General features: G+C 38.6%; 1 long non-coding RNA gene across 1 annotated transcript in view; it reads right to left on the bottom strand.

The window, feature by feature from the left end:
* Window positions 1-15,072, bottom strand: part of LOC113595887 (uncharacterized) — a 53,874-nt gene that overhangs the window by 18,807 nt on the left and 19,995 nt on the right. Inside the window, exon 2 of the long non-coding RNA XR_008291169.1 lies at window positions 11,844-12,045. This is a non-coding gene — a long non-coding RNA (uncharacterized LOC113595887). The remainder of the gene's footprint in view (window positions 1-11,843; window positions 12,046-15,072) is intronic.

Consider the following 15,072-nt stretch of genomic DNA (forward strand, 5'->3'; position numbering starts at 1 on the left):
TCATTTGCTACACCAGCAATGAAAAAATAATACCGTTGTTAGGTTAACGATCTTCCCAAATTGATTTTCAGAGTCAACAAAATCCCAACATGATTTTTTTTTTTTTTTGGAAACTGACAAGCTGATCCTAAAATCTACATAGAAATGCAAAGGACCTAGCATACACTGAAAATGGCACAAAGGAATATGGGGGAAATTATGAAAAATGTTTTAAAACTGGATTCTGGTAATAGCTGCACAACTTATAAATGACTAAAAATCATTGACTTCCACTCTTAACACAGGTGAATTTTATTATATGTATACCTTAGTAAAGGTGTAATTAAAATGTATGCAATACTTCCAAGGAGGTGTAATTGATTATATACATAATGCTCCATACATTAAAAAATTGTTGAATCTAGGTGATGAATGAATCTAGAACAATTCAGATAATCTACTTCCTCGGTGCTTGTGTTTAAAAATGTTCTCAATATAAAAATTCTTTGAATTAGTCATTTGCTGCAATAAAAACTAAATTACAGAGAAAGAAGATGACGTCACTGAATAATACCTTATGCTACTGTATAAAAATAAATTTAAATAAAATTTTAAATCATTAACTACTCCGATGCCTTCCTAATTGATTTTTAATTATTTAAAAGTCTTCATAACATACAGACATTTATATAATCTTGGTGGAACATTCTTATAAAGAATTGAGAACCATGCCCTTACTCAGAAACATAGTCCTACATTATAACATTGTTTCTATAAAAGAAGCAGGCTTTATTAAGATTTAGACTTTCGGCCTCTTCTCTAAGAAAATAAACTGCTGATAATGTTGGCTAACTGCTTTTTAAATTTGTTCACACGTATCAACTCTTTTTTCCCCCACAACAACCCTTGAAGAACTTTTTATGTCTAAATCCATTACAGAAACATTCACTTTAAATATCCTTGATTGTTGATGAAATATCATCTCAGTGTTTTGGTCTTCACAGTTTAGATTGGTGCCTGCTATATTTATGTCTTCTTAGAATCGTAACGTTCCAGACATAGCGGGATAAAGACGTTTGTGTGGCTGCTTGACAGAAAGTCTATAGTCTAAAAATAGGACACATTTTTATACTATAGGCTATACATTAGTGAGTACATTTTATTGTCACTTATCTTCACAACTCTTTCATCATGCATTCCATTTTAAGAACAGATGTAAATCTTTTCTTCCAATGTTGCTTTATTTGTCTAATGGAACATTTGTAAACTAATGTCATAAATGTAATCACAGTGCAATGGGAACAGAATCTCATCATATGCACATTTAACTGTTATAACCTCTGCAAGATAACAATAATTTTTTAAAACTAAAATACTGCAAAATATTGCTTGTATACTATTACAGACTTTGTCTCATTGCCGGAGACCATTCACATGTGTACAGATGCGTACAGAATTCACTTTATATACACTTACTTAAATGGGCAATTATGAGATTTTTTTTAACGGTACCTTGACCCTAATACCTGTTAGGTTTTTTCTTGCCTTACTTGCTGGCTTTAGTACCTAACCCCCAAACACAGAGCAGATGCAAGGACGCACTACCAGGAAAACCACCTCTGACATCCACCCTTTCCCCTGGGGTGTCAGTGCCCACTTGGTGCCCCCTAGGCCCCTGCACATGTCACATACATACAACCTCAGTAGGGATGCAGCTGTCTCTTTACGTGTCTGCCTCCCCAACTAGGTTGTGCTTCCTTTGCATGCAGAATCTATGTTTTATGTATCTTTGTATCCCCAGTGCCTGGGGCATGCTTGGCACTCAAATAAATATAGCCTTTGGATAGCTGCTAGTCAGAATGCAGATTATTCCAGGTCAACGTTTATTGAACATCTGCTGTTCGATAACTGCTCCGGTCAAGCAGGGAACATAGGAATGAGTGGATCCAATTCTGGTGACTGCAAAAACTTGAAGTATATTGCAATTTAAAGAAGGATCTTTTGTGGTTAGAAGATTTTTACACTTTTTAAAATCTCGCCTACTGTCCTTTAAGTGAAATTGTATGTAACATATTTAGAAAGTGTTTAAAATATGTTTGTAATTGTAATTCTTGTTATATATAACTATATTTCTGTAGTTTTTTTTTTTTTTGAGAGAGAGAGGGAGTGCAAGCAGGGGGAGGGATGTGGGAGAGGGAGAGAAAGAATCCTAAGCAGGTCCATGCCCAGCACAGACCCCAACACAGGGCTAAATCTCACAACTGCGAGATCATGACCTGAGACAAAATCTAGAGTCAGATGCTTAACTGACTGGGCCACCCAGGAGCCCTATTTCTATAGTTCTTAAATATTAATAATATATAACTCTGCCTGGGACCATTGTAAGTATTTTACATACAACACTGTACGTCATTTACACTCAATACTTCATATACACTATGTATATGTAATTTATATACAATACTTTACCTACATTATAATATATAATTTTTCTCCATGCAACTACTCCCATTTTGCCCCTTTTATAGATGAAGAAACAGAAGCACAGAGAAGTTAAATAACTTGCACAAGTCATTTAACATTGAATATCATACAGCCAAAAGTTTAACCCGCTCACTTTCTCCCCTGAGTTTTAGCACAATATTTTCAGCAAATCTACAGTTTAAACCTCCATCATACACACAAAACGTTTAGTGTAATCAAGTTAACTTCCATCTAAATTCAGAAAAATCCCTCTGTTCTGAATAATTTAAATAACAATGCCGGGGATTATAACACAATCTGATCCCCCACAAGAACGGCTAGTCACAAAGGAGTTGCTGAGAGTTGACAAATTTGAACTGCCGCTTCCCATTGAAAAACAGGTCTTTTGAAATCAGGTTCAAAGCTGGGATAAAGCCTTGCAGGGCACCTTCTATCCGAACAGAAAATGACCGAATAACTAGTGCACCATGAATCCACCATCTATTTGTTCTAAGCAAATCTGGTCACTTGTTCACTGATATGAAGTAAAAAAAAAAAGGAGTTACTCAAAATAAATTAATGGGGATCAGGAAGGTGCATGAGTGCTGACATGGGAGTAACAAAATGTGTTGTCTTGCCTTCTCTAAGTAAGCTCTGAGTTTTTCTACCAATACGGATCATTCTATTTGTTGATGTATTTACTATTTTTACCGTTCCCACTCTCCACAAGTAATTGAGACCTCACAAACATATATATGTAAGGACGGTTTTTCAAAATCTGAAAAGAAAATTAGAGCCAGAGAGAGAAGGAAGAGATTTACATCAGTGACCACTGAGAAAGATAGGTTAATGCAATTGAGAGTGACATTTAGCACGCTGAACTTCTTGGCAGCCAAGGCTAAAAGAGAAACATTATAAATTAGGTGGTTCACGTTATCTGATACAGGAAAGCAGTTTGAGATGCACACAATTTTTCCTATCGTTAAATTCTACAAGGAACCTCTCTCAAGGAAGCAATGGACGGTATTAAATGAACAGATGGATAACAGTTTTGTAAAAGAGGCAGAGAGTTCTATTGTTCCTTATCTTCTGAATCATTCCCTTGTTTCCTAACATTTCTGTTTACTTGCATCAGTGGAGCATTAGTCCCTCCCCCCATATAATCCAATGTAACAATTGTTTAATGTCAAATAATTAGAAAAGCCATTTCTCCCCCCACTAAATTATCTCAAAATCATATGACCAGAACCCACGCCAGATCTGCACTTCTGTCCAACATTTAACACAAGTGGAAATTTCTGAACAGAAAGAATTTAGGAGGCTATGAACTCCTCAGGGGCAAGGACTCAGTGATTAGTGAAGTCCCAAATGAATAAACACATATCAAACCACAATTCTCCAAAAGACATTACACTATCAGCAATGTGCACTATTTTGGGAGGGGGGTTTGGAGGGTTATAATTCTTCATGTCTGAGGATACAGATATAGAGCTTCTGATTTTTCGATTTTATCAAAGAAAGATTTCAGAAAACCCTACATCTATTATTACTATAATTTCAAAAAAGATGAAGCATGTTGACACAAGGAAAGTATGAAGGGCATAACTTCAGCATAAAAGACAGTCCTCTCACTTGAATACATTAGCTTTTAAAAAACCTGGCTACCAATTCATATTTCTTCCTCTTTGCTGCAGACTGGTGACAGCAACTACATATCTCGTCCCCAGACTTCCTTGTCACCAACATTCCAGTCCTGTTCCGTGTCCTTTATTGACAAAGCTTTAGTGTGAGCTGGCAAGAAAAAAAAAAATGTATGTATTTTTAGGACCCAGATCTGATTTCACAAAGGAGGCAAAAAGGGTCAATTCAGAGCTGAGAGGCAGTGGGTTGATAGCTGACATATCCTACATATGAGCCCTGTCCACAGCCCATCACCTCTGACTGATCCCTACAAGGCTTGCTTCACCTGTGACATTAACAAGCCAGGTGTATTCCTGCCCCAAGGGCTTTGCCTCGCTCTTCTTTAACTGAGAACGCTCTTCCCCCAGATAGCTACACAACCGCCCTCATCTGGTCCAGGTCTTTGCTCAAACGTCCTCCTCTCAAGGATGATTTCCCAGGCTACCTGGATACCCCTATACGCCAGGCCCCTTCTCTGCCTTATTTCACTCTATAACACTTATTGACATATGCTACAATGTATATTTTTTATTTATCTTGCTTATATTTAGTGTCCCTGCTAGACAATGACCTCCACAGGAATGGAGATGTTGTCTATTTTGTTCACTCTTGTATCCTCACCACTTAGAACACAGCCTGTCTCAGAGTGGCCACTTGATGAATATTTGCTTAATAAATGGTCTTTAAAAAGCTTAAATATTTATATACTTTTAAGTCCGAGGTAATGAAAGAATATATAGTTCCAGGGGAGCCTGCGTGGCTCAGTCGGTTGAGTGTCTGACTCTTGATTTCGCCTCCGATCATGATCCTACCCATGGGTCATGGGATCGAGCCCAGTGTTGGGCTCTGTGCTGAGCACAGACTCACACACTCTCTAATATAAAAAAAGAAAAAAATATATAGTTCCAAAAAAATTAAAACCTACATCCATGAAAAGACTCGTATAGGAGTGTCTGTTGCTCTATTGACAATAGCGCCAAACTGTAAACCAATCATCTGTCCATCAACAAGGGAACTGAGGTATATGGTTACAATGGAATATACTCATCAACAAAAATGAATTAACTACTGACATGAGCAACATGGGTAATTCTCAAAAACATATTGAGCAAAAGAACCCAGTTATAAAATGTACCTACTGTACAAATCCTTTTATATGAAGTTCCATAACTGGTAAAACTAATCTATCATAATAAAAATCAGAATAGTATTTGCCTAGGAAGAGGGGAAAGGAATACAAGAGTACTTTTTGGGATGATAGACATGTTCTATATGTCACTTGGAGTCATTACCAGGAGAACACAGTTACCAAAACTAATTGAATGACAAACTTAACATGAGTGCATTTCATCCTAAGTAAGTTTTACCTCAATGAAAAACTTAGTCATAATTTGGATTCAGAATAAAGTCACAAAACCAATCTGCAACCCCAATTTGATAATAATCTATTCATTAAACCAGGACAATGCATACATTCTTCTAAGTTTAGCAAGAAAAAACAATTACAATTTGAATGGCCTATCTTGGCTCTAAATGGTTTATCTGGAAATCAATGATTTCATTTCATAAGAAAGATAAATATTTGGCATTTCAATGGTTTGAGATTTTTTTTTACCACTACTGGAAGTTTTTGTATTATAAACAACTTTCTTTTTTTGTATTACAAACAACTAGATAAATTTTAAGATAATATTATGTCTTCCAAATTAAAAATCACTTTAAAAATTCAGTTGGGGAAATGAAGGGTCTATGAATCAAATGTAATTGAGAATTCAATGACATTTGCAGCAGTAAAATTGTTCAAAGTGATTTGGTTTCAAATTTATTTGGGGACATGCTTTAAAAACGTGTGCTTCCCACCCCACCCCCACCCCAGGTTTCAACGCAGTTCATAGGTGGTTCAACTTTATGGATTAGTAGAAAGGAGAGATTTCAGTTGGAAGGAACAGTGAGAGTAGTGCGTGAATTTTAAAACAGGCATATAATATAATGGACTTGATTCTTACTCAGACTGCTTGAAATAGGACAAGTAGAACTTGACTGGTCCCCTTTCCAGGAAGCCACCCTAAAATACATAAATGTACTTGATATACCTGGTGAATTCATATAGTCAGGCATATGCTAGCCATTCAATGTCCTTTGCTCATTCAATGTCTTTGGCTAATGGGTCAATGCCAAGGTCCTCAGAGTCCCTGTAATGTCCAATTAGGGAAGGGCAGGAATTTAGAGTCCACTGGGTCTAGATGATTTACCACATTGCAGGGCTGCTCAGATGAACCTTACAGGGCTTTACTGGCTCCCAGAACAGAATCGGGCTGTTTCATTCCATCCTGACAGATCCTAATGTAGTTGGGTGTTGAAGTTCACATAGATGATTTAGGGTCCAACTTTTACTGTGTGATTTGGGGCAAGTTATTTAACCTTTTCTAAGAACTGGCATCCTGGTTTATAAAATACAGCTACTAATAGTGCTGTGGTGAGAATCTGATGAACTAATGCATGTCAAAACCCAGCACAATGCCTCATGACAAGTGAGTATATAGAAAGTGTTATTGTAAAAATATGTTAATTAATTTTAAAGATGTTGGAATCCTGAGGGCTTCCCCAAAAGAACTTACTTTTTCTGGGGCAAGGAGGTCCTGGCATACCTGAAGCAAACACAGAGCCTAGCAGATTTCTTGTAGCCATAAAATCCAATATTTAAAATAGGTCATATTTGTGGGCTTTGCAGATAGCAGTCTCAAGGCCTCCATGGCAGTCCTGGGGAGGTATCTTAGCATTCTGTTGGGAAACTGCTAGAAAGACTCTTTTTTTTTAAAATTTTTTAAATGTTTATTCAATTTTAAGACAGAGTGACACAGCAGGAGTGAGGAAGGAGCAGAGAGAGAGGGAGACACAGAATCTGAAGCAGGCTCCAGGCTGTCGGCATGGAGTCTGATGCGGGGCCCGAACCCACAAACTGTAAGATCATGACCTGATCTGAAGTTGGCCGCTTAACCAACTGAGCCACCCAGGTGCCCCTACAAAGACTCTTCTATCATCGTAGACCTGCTGCCTCATCACCACTGGCCCCTACCCCTGGGTCGTCATGGGAGCCAATTAGGCCAGTATTATCCTAAATTGTGTTTACATACCACATAAAAAAATTGACACTGGAAAATCTGGATATGATAAAATTCCAAACTTTAAGTAGTAAAAAGAAAAAGGATAATTACTTATAAGAGAAAAATGTTATGATTTTGTAAGAAAGAAAAGAAAAGAAAAGAAAGAAAGAAAGAAAGAAAGAAAGAAAGAAAGAAAGGGAAAGAAAAGAAAAAAGGAAAGAAAGAAAGTTCCTGAGCTTTCTAACAGCCAAGGCAAGGTGGGAAAAGTGACAATTTCTTAAGTTCCATTCTACGCTTAAAAACATTAACCAAGGGGCACCTGGGTGGCTCAGTCGGTAAAGCGTCGGACTTTAGCTCAGGTCATGATCTTGTGGTTCATGAGTTCTAGCCCCGCATTGGGCTCTGTGCTGACAGCTCAGAGCCTTGAGCCTGCTTCAGATACTGTCTCCCTCTCTCTCTGCCCCTCCACCACTCGTGCTCTCTGTCAAAAATAAAAACATTAAAAAAATTTTTAAATAAAAAAAGACATTGACCAAATTATAGAAGACAAAAGAATTTTCCTGGTCTCATGCACTGAGATCCATTTATCAGGTAAATGTCAAAATAAGAAATACGAAACAACATGATATATAGGTCTTCAATATCAAGTTTGGAGTATATGGTGCATATGGCCCTTTTTTATGCCCCTACGCAGTCCTCATTAAAAGCTAATGACAGCATCTTAAGTGGGAATTCTATACATCTAGTGTTGCAGAGAGGTGGTTCAGGTCTACATGGAAATAGTCAAAAAAAGAGCTGGAGTTCAAGGTCCTGCAGGGGACGAAAATGTTGAGGAGATGGAGGATAACAAAGAATTGCGAAGGCAAGAAATCAGAGGGCCATTAATTTAGACAAAACTGAAATACCTTCCCAATTTGTGAACCAGATGATAAAATCTTGTTCTCAGAAATTAAAAGACTTTCTAGGAATTGTGCAGATAGCAGAATCAAGAATGGGGAAGGGAGGATAAGAAAGGGAACTGAAGAAATATACTGAGTGCTTGCAACATGCAAGGCCTTCTGCTAGATGCTCTCCACAAGAAGTCACTGAATCTTCAAAACCACTCAGCATGGTCTATAGAGACTATAGTCTCTGAGCAGTGGAGGCCAGTGTCAAACACATTGGTGCTCTAAACTGTGCTCTCTGCATCTCTTCATGTGAGTCATGGAAATGACTTCGACGGGCCACTGGGGGAGGAGGCTGGAGAGAGAGACAGAGAGAAAGAGAGAGAGAACGCTAAAAAGCAGCACAGAGCATTTACCCAAGGGATACAAAAATACAGATTCAAAGAGGTACACACCCCCCAATGTTTATAGTGCATTATGAACAATAGCCAAACTATTGGAGAAAGCCCAAATGTCACTAATGAATGGATAAAGAAGATGTAATACACACACACACACACACACACACACACACACACACACACACACACTGGAATATTACTCAGCCATCAAAAAGAATGAGGTGTTGCCATTTGGAATGACGTGGATGGAGCTAGAATGTATTATGCTAAGTGAGGTGAGTCAATTAGAGAAAGACAAATACCATATGATTTCACTCGTAGGTGGAATTTAAGAAGCAAAACAGATGAACATATGGGAAGAGGAGGGTAAAGACAAGAGAGGGAAAAAAACCATAAGAGATACTTAAGGAGGGGCATCTGGGTGGCTCAGTCGGCTGAGCATCCAGCTTCAGCTTCCGGTCACGATCTCGTGGTTCAGGAGTTTGAACTCCACATCAGGCTTGCTGCTGTCCGCACAGAGCCCGCTTCAGATCCTCTGTCCTCCTCTCACTGCCCCTCCCCCACTGTGCTCTCTCAAAAATAAATAAAACATTTAAAAATTAGAGAACAAACTGAGGGTTGATGGAGGAAGGTGAGTGGGGGGTGGGCTAGATGGGTATTAAGGTGGGCACTTGCTGTGATGAGCACTGGGTGTTTTATGTAAGTGACAAATCACTGAATTCTGCTCCTGAAACCAGTATTGCAGTATATGTTAACTAAAAAAAGAAAAGAAAAGGAAAGGAAAGAAAAGAAAGAAAACAAAAGAAAAGAAAAGAAAAGAAAAGAAAAGAAAAGAAAAGAAAAGAAAAGAAAAGAAAAGAAAAGTGGCACAGCAGAGCAAGAACTATGCAAACCCTCCCATCCTGTGAGTTTCAGGTACATGAAGACAGTATGATCTCTACAATATGAGCTTAACTGAGAAAGTCACATTTCAGTTTTTCTTGTGTAGAGACCCAAAAAAGTGAGAAAAGAGTTGAAGATGAAAAGAAAGGGTAAGGAAAAGAGCATGGGGAGAGGATAGCATGCAAGGTGGGGACTAGCTGGTGGAGGAAAGGGCTGCTGAAGGTCCACCCGTGATCTGGAAGAAAAATTGTTGACTTTGTTAAAATTACCCCACCTCGACTGCAAATAGAATGTTGGTGTAGAGCCAGGACTTCTCTGGTCCTGAGCAATACACCCTCCTTTTTAAGCCTCCCCTAAATCCCCTCCAACCATCAGCCTAGCAGCTGGGCTGGGTTACCTACCAACATACCCACCCCCTCGGGCAATGTGTTCTTTTATGACACCCGATCACTTTTAAAACTCCTTACATCTGTCCAATCTGTACACTTCAACCAGATCTTATCTGGTTTTTAAAACCTGGGAGGTGGAGATTAAATGCAGGGATAAGACATGATTTTCCCAGCCTCCATGTGAATCTAGATATAAGCCCCTCCAATTCATGAATTTACACTAAGAATTCTAGGAAAACAACTTCATTTCCTATTTTTTTTTAAATATTTAATTCATAGTCTGCTTTGTGGAGATTAAATAAAGCCATCTACCAAACAAAGTGCCTGTACTTCTGTTTGTAATCGAATCATAAGACAATGGCACATAGAAGAAGAATAATACCAACCATCATAAAAAACAGGCTGGGATCGTTAAAAATTAATCCCTTATTACTATCAAGAAGGACAGTGAGGACAGTTGGACAGCAAAAGGACATGCACATGTGGAAATTGTTCAGATGTGACTCGGCTGGCAGAGGAAAGGGTGTTGGCTGACAGAAATAGTCTAGACATGTCTTATAGATGGGTGATTCCAGAGTTCATAGAATCCTCTAAGGAAGGATGCTTAACCCTCAATAGGAAATTTTAAGTAGATGACTTCTCTTCATATAGGTAATAAGCAGAAGGAGTATCTCTAGGGGACAGGAGTGAAGAACTAGAAAATATCATCCTATCCCCTTGAGAATAAGACAACAATTTAATAAGAGCTTTCGGCTTGTTTGTTTGCTTTGGGGGAGGGGGGCGGAGGAAAGCAGAGGGGAAGGAAAACAAAGAGACAATACTTAAATGGGCATGTTGAATGTAAGCCATATTTCCATTTCAGAAATGCCAAGATAAATGAAAATGTGCATTTTAGAATCAAGAAAATATGGTAATAAAGCTAATATTTTTTAAAAAATAGTACAGATAGGTATTTGCCCTTTTTTCATGGTCATTTGAATGTCTCTGTTAATCTTGTAAACTCCCTATTAAAGGTGCATGTTTATGGATATAAGGTTAAAATTTAGAGATTTGGTGGAAACATAATTTCATTTGTTATATAATCAATCTCTTATATTTGATAATCAAGTCTTAATTACAATGTGAAATGAGCAAAAGGGTTATTTTACACATGGATACAATGTAATTAGAGTTTCCTGATGTATTCTATATATGCCTGATTCCATATGTATAATCCTTCACATGGCCATTATAAAAATTGACAACATGAAAATATATAAAATGAATACAAATATATAAAATGAATATATATAATGAATATATATACATAATGAATATATATATATATATTTATATTTATATATATTCACCCAATGGGAACAGTTTGCTCAAAGATCTTTACCTAGGGGCGCCTGGGTGGCTCAGTCGGTTGAGCGTCCGACTTCAGCTCAGGTCATGATCTCATGGCTCATGAGTTCAAGCCCCGCATGGGGCTCTGTGCTGACAGCTCAGAGCCTAGAGCCTGCTTCATATTCTGGGTCTCCCTCTCTCTCTCTGCCCTCTCCTGCTCATGCTGTCTCTCTCTGTCTCTCAAAAATAAATAAACATTAAAAAAAATTAAAAAAAAAAGATCTTTACCTAAGAATCAGTTAGCCTAAATTCAACCCACTTTTGATTGGTTATTTGTCTGTTCTCATAGTGAACTTATTTTTGCCTCTTTTGGGCAATTAACTCATAATACAGTTTGAAATGGCCAAGATAAAAACAATTCTAGTTTGGTTCTGGCATAATTCACCCTAGTTGCTTCTTCTATTTCTATTGCTGCATCTGTGGAATGATACATACCTGCAGACTGAAACACAGATGTAAGACTGATGCTACCCATCTGAGTGCACTCTGACATATTAAGGCTGAGAAAGCACAGTCTCTCCTGGATTATTATTTCGAGACTATGTAAATTGGGCATCTCCACCATAACAGAGCTCCTGTTCCTCCAAACCCTGGACACCAGATGTGAAATTGTTCTATTACTACTCATCACAAGCTACCTCAAACAACTGCATTTGTTCTGCAAATATTTACTGAGTGCCTACTATGGGCTTGCCATTATGCTTGATTCCACTGGTACACTGTAGTGGGGCAGAGAAAGGTAGATGCCACCAAAAATTCATGCTTCCTCATGGGGCGCCTGGTTGGCTCAGTTGGTTAAGTGTCTGACTTCGGCTCAGGTCATGATCTCGTGGTTTGTGGGTTCAAGCCCTGTGTCAGGCTCTGTGCTGACAGTCTGGAGAAGAAATTAATAAAGTCTGCTTCAGATTCTGTGTCTCCCTCTCTCTCTTCCCCTCCCGCATTCCCCCCTCCCTCTCTCTCTCTCTCAAAAATAAATAAACATTTTAAAAATGCCCCATCTTTTAGCATTGAGGTGTTCCTACAAAGAAGTTATACTTCCCCAGACTCCCTTGCACCTTAGGTGGGGCCCTGGAAGCAGTTCTTATCATCTGAGAATGTTTGCAAGTGATATATGTCACTTCTAGGTCAAGGTGATTTTAAGCGGGTGCTTTCTCTATCCTCTCTTCTCCTTAGTGGAAGCAGAGAATTCTGAGGTCCTAGAGAACCGTAAGAGTTATAAAATGGAAAAAGCCTGGGTCCCCGAATAACCATATGGAGGGAAGCCACTCATCAACCAGGTGAGAATAAGGAGGATTTAAATATGCAAAGAGGGAAAAGAAAGGCAGAGAGAGAAGCATATATAAGATGCTCCTAGTAGTAGTAGGAAAGTAAGTACGTGAGGGACTAAAAAAAGACCAGAATGTTCCTTCTGATTTCAGTGACTGCTTGCCAAATACCATATAAGGTGTTGGTGGGGGGGCAGTCGTCAGGGCCATTAGAAAACAAAAAATTCTGATTAAGGTAAAAAAACACAGAGCAAAAAATACATAGTCAATAACACCGATGTGTCCCAACATGGAAGTCTTTGGTACTCTTGTACTCTATTGCCCATTACATGGGCTGCAATTGTTATGTGTAGTTTTTTTATGTTTTATAATCCAGTATGATCTTATGGACTTGAGATGTTGAAAAGTAAGATGTCCAAAAGTGGGATACAAAAGAACCTAATTGTTTACAAAATGTTCAAAATCTGATAAACACATATTAGAAAAAATCTAAATGTGTTATATTTCCTTTAATTTAGAAGATAAAAATTAGTCTTTGCACGGGCTCCAAAGAATCTGTAAGTCTCCTGAAACTTCAGGCAAAAGTCTGTGGGTTTTGTGCATAGATGCATTTTTCTAAGGATAGGTCCCATAGTACATATCTGATTCTACAAGATTAAGAACTAAAGGGATTAGTGTCTGGAAAGATTAAAATGTGGGGGAAGGAGAGAGCAGAGAATCAAACAGTCCAAATGATGCCAACAAGAAATTAATAAAGTGCTGAATTTTAAGTGAGCTAGTAATTAGGCAAGAACACCGTTTAAGGAAATTGGCCCAGGGCCATCCAATGAACTAAGCCTCCTTCCAGTTATTATTTCATTAGTATAACCAATATATCCTCAGAGGCCATATTTTATTTTCTGTAACAGATTGGAAAAGGAAAAAATCAGAGTTAGAAATATTAAGTGCCTTTTTCAGAACTTGCAAGAGAATCCCAGGACCCTTCCAGTTACTGCTTTTTGCTCGTAACCGTCTGATTATTCCCATAAAATTGAAATGGGTGCCAAGAGAGCTCTTACCCTCAAAATTTAGATGTCTTCTGTGTGTTAGGGCCCAATGTTTGCAGTGATTAACTTAATGGGGAAGTTCTCTCACATTAGACAAAATCTATATTCTATCCTACCTTGAAAAAGAATGAACATTTTTTATTAACCCTCAAATTGCAAACCAATTGGTCTAAAGGACAATCTTTTAGAATTCTCTGAGTTTTCTTTTCACCAAATTTCAGGACTACATTTTCCAACTGTATATCTGACATAATGAGAAAACAGTTTTCAGACGTGATGTTTCCAGTGTTCATCGCAGTTATGCTTCATCTTTTTTATTGGAAACTTAGATATCATTTGCAAGATACTTCTAAACAGAGGACTCATTTTTTTTATTCCACAGACAGGAACTGCTGCTACAGTTAGAAAGAGATGCCTAATGTCTAAATGTTGACAGTACTTTAGTAAGAAGGCCATAAAAACAGTCAGATTCTGGCACAGGTGCGTTCTGACTAACCATAGTCCCCCATGTAAGAAGACCACTCCCTCCATCCCATCCCACAACTATAACCGACTTCCACTATCTACTTTGGAACACGGCGCTAGTTGCTTATCCTGACGCCCATTCTTCCTAACTTCCCTAAGGATGGAATTCTGATTTTCAGGTGGGCATATTGTCACTCAGGACTTTTTAAGTTACCTTTTACCGTGCGGGATGTGACCATGTAAGTCTGAACAAGAATATTGATGGGTATGATAGAAAGGCTTATAGCACACCAACATTCCCGCTGAGAACAATTAGCACAAAAGAAACAAACAACAAACATGTGTATTGCCATTAAAGGATTGCTAAAGCAACCAGAATTAGGGAGACCAAGATTTTAGAGAGAGAGCAACAATGGACAGGTGAATTGAGCATTTGCAACTGCTGTTTCTCTGAGGGTATTTATCCAACTGGAGCTACACAAGTGGCTGAGAACTTAGGCTTTGCACACACAGAGGGCTGCTGAGGGCCAACAGAGGAGGCAATAAAGATTTTGGTGGTTTGGGAGCACCTGGATGCCTCAGTCGGTTAAGTGTCCGGCTTCGGCTCAGGTCATGATCTCGCAGTTTGTGGGTTCGTGCCCCATGTCGGGCTCTGCACTAACAGCTCAGCACCTGGAGCCTGCTTTGGATTCTGTGCCTCCCTCTCTTTCTCTGCCCCTCCCCCACTCACGTTCTGCCTCTCTATCTCAAAAAAAAAAAAAAAAGAATAAAAAACATTAAAAAAAAAAAAAAGATTTTGGTGGTTGCGGGCCAGAGAGTCAAATTTCAAGACAACATAAAACGAGACAGAGTGTGTCATGGGAGGGGAGTGGGTACAGAGAAGCAAGCCTGGCATGTGCCTGGTTTCTTACTTTAGCCAGCTTCCAAATTCTGAAACTACACAGTGCAAGAGGCTATGAAGCTAAGTAGAAAACCTCTGGAAAACAGAACCGATTTTTAGTTAAAAGCAGGGATTAGAGTTCAGGACAGGACCTTCTAGAAAGAAAGGCCCAGAGAACACATCAGACTCTTAGTTGGAAGCCCTGGAGGGCTAAATATAGCTTAAGAGCAGGGGAGAATATAGGT

The sequence above is a fragment of the Acinonyx jubatus genome, chromosome D4, assembly GCF_027475565.1.
Source record: "Acinonyx jubatus isolate Ajub_Pintada_27869175 chromosome D4, VMU_Ajub_asm_v1.0, whole genome shotgun sequence".
NCBI lineage: Eukaryota > Metazoa > Chordata > Mammalia > Carnivora > Felidae > Acinonyx > Acinonyx jubatus.